Source organism: Triticum urartu, chromosome 6 (genome assembly GCF_003073215.2).
Source record: "Triticum urartu cultivar G1812 chromosome 6, Tu2.1, whole genome shotgun sequence".
In the NCBI taxonomy this organism is placed as follows: Eukaryota; Viridiplantae; Streptophyta; class Magnoliopsida; order Poales; family Poaceae; genus Triticum; species Triticum urartu.
In genome coordinates, this window is record NC_053027.1 from 158,101,777 (window position 1) to 158,104,791 (window position 3,015).

The following is a 3,015-nucleotide window of genomic DNA, read 5'->3' on the forward strand; positions in this document are numbered from 1 at the left end:
ATGTTAACCTAGAACCCAGTGCCAGTTTCTGTTTTTTTCTTCTTGTTTTTGACTTTTTCATAAAGGAATATCAAACAGAGTCCAAACGGAATAAAACTTTCACGATGATTTTTCTTGGACCAGAAGACATCCACGGAGCTTGGAGAGGGGGCCAGAAGAGTCCCAAGGTACCCACAAGACCTCAGGCCGCGCCCTAGGGGGGGCATCTGTCAGGACCCCGATTCCAAGTCACATCGATCTAGCCGGTAACACCTGATATCACTTTGCGGCCTCACGCACGGTATTCCCACGGGTGTCGCCTTACCATGGCCCGGGACCGTTTGCGCCTTTTGGCTCACGTATATGATAATGTCGCTAGCATCCATATGACAGAGAACCCGGGCCGACATGGCTACTCGTGAACCCAAAGCGGCACTAACCTATGGGGACAGGCATACATGAATCACATCGAGCATGTCGGTCAGTAGCGTGTGAATCCGGGCTGTAGCGCTGGGCTAACAGGACTCCGGATGTCACCGCGTGACATTTCCCCGAAGGGACAGACACAGGAACGAAGTGAAACACATGCCGGCCAGTCAAGTGATCTGAGCAGTAGTGCTGGGCTAGCAGGACTCCGGTGAACCGGCTGTAGCGGACTACTATGGCTCAAGGAAGCACTGGACTACATTTCCCCATAAGAGAGGCTGCCAAGGATAAACAACTAGATTGTCGGATCCCACACATACCAAGCATTTCAATCATACACACAATATGCTCGATATGTGTAAATACAACATGGCATCACAACATAACTCTACGACTCAAAGTATTTATTCATTAGGCTCCGAGGAGCGAGATATTACAAACATGGGTCTTATGACCCAACATACAGAGCATACAAGCAACAAGCACATGCGGAAGCTTAACTTGTCTGAGTACAGACAACTACAAATGAAGAAGGCTGAGAAGCCTGACTATCTACCAGATCCTGCCAAGGGCACAAGATCGTAGCTGAGGTATCAAGCTAAACGTCGAAGTCCACGCGGAACTACTAGCGAGACTGACGTCTCTGTGCAAAACATAAAATAGGCAAACGTGAGTACAAATGTACCCAGCAAGACTTACATCAGAACTAGCTACATATGCATCGGTATCAACAAGGGGGGTGGTGGAGTTTAACTGCAGCAAGCCAACTTTGACTCAGTGGCTAACCTGAACTACGACTGCAAGCAACTCTTTTGAGGTGGCGCACACGAGTCCACATATTCACCATTCAATACACCACTATGGATCCGCTCCCGTCTCCCTACGAGAAGGCCATCCATAGCACTCACACTTATCTTGCGAGTTTTAGAGTATCCACTTTCACTCGTCTATGAACTATGCAAGGGGTCCAAGTTTCCATATCCGAGGAATCCGGCTATTCGAATAGATAATGATAACCCTGCAGGGGTGTACTTCTTCACACACGCTCCCACCACTTACCGTCGTTTACATGACATGTACTCGACAACCTTCAAGCAGAAGCCCAACGAGGGTGTCGGCCACGGCCTACCTAAACACCTAAGTCTCTAGTCCAGGTTTATCGCCTATCCAGGTTCCATCCGCAGGGAGTCCGGCCGAGGTTTCCACATACGGCCCCGAACGATGTGAACAGGGTTCCCGAGACACCAAACGGGCGCCCGGTACACCGTGCCACGGTGTATCTACCGCAACATAGCCCACCCCTAGGGTCAGCGCTACGCACGGCCGCCAACACATAACCTACAAACACCAGAAACTAGTTGCAACTCCTGGACAGAGTACTAGGGTGATTAAGAAGCCGGGAGGGTCCATTGGTTTCGGGCCCAATGTGTGGTAGTAACTGTTTCATGGATCACAAACACAGAACTCAGTTCCTAAGGACGGCTCCAATGAGACAACCCACCATGTACTCCTACATGGCCTCTCACCGCTACCTTTACCAAATCGTGTTCACACATTTAGCTCTCAATAGTAGGACATGTTCACACACCTCCGATTCATTCCCGATGAATCAGACCTGACTCAACTCTAAGCAGTAGCGGGCATGACAAACAAACATGAATGAGTAGGCACATCAGGGCTCAAACAACTCCTACTCATGCTAGTGGGTTTCATCTATTTACTGTGGCAATGACAGGTCATGCAGAGGATAAGGGGTTCAACTACCGCAACAAGTAACAGAGGAATCGTGTTGTCCTAATGCAGTAAAAGAGAGCAGGAGCGAGAGAGTGGGATTGTATCAGAATGAACAAGGGGGTTTTGCTTGCCTGGCACTTCTGAAGATATCATTGGGTCTTCATCAGTGTCAACGATCACAGCGTCGGTACAACGTCTATCGAGAGGGGACAACCACCGGCAAACACAGAAAGAACATAATCAATGCAATGCACAATATGATGCATGATCATGACATGTCAATATGCTGTGTTTTCAGCTAATGCAACTAGCAACAGGTTAAATGGGGTTGGTTTGAACCCTAAGTTCAAATTCAAACTCCATATGTGATTTCTTAAATGCCATTTAATTGGATTGTCCTAAACAGCAACTTTAAGTTGTTCCAACATGCATGAAAATGCCAGATTCAGATTCTTTGGATTTTTCTGATAATTTTTCATATATAAATCTTTTCAATCTGAGTTATAGATTATTTTCTATGATTTTTCAAAGTTTTGGATATTTTCTGAAAATAAATAAATCATTTAGATTTATTTAAAATGCAGAAAAGGTTTTACTGCATCAGCATGACGTAAGAGTGACGTCATCAGGTCAACTGTGGCTGGCCAGGTCAAACCTGACCAGTGGGGCCTACTGGTCAGTGACACAGTGCTGGCTCGAGTCAATGACAGGTGGGACCGGTCAAAGGCCACGTCAGCAAAGTCAACCTGACGTGTGGGCCTGGTGGTTTAGTCTAAGTTAAACAGGGAATAAATCCTGGGGTTAATTAGCGCGTGGGGCCCATCCGTCAGTGGCACAGTGATTAGCTAATGGCGTCATTAGTGTTAACTAAGTGTG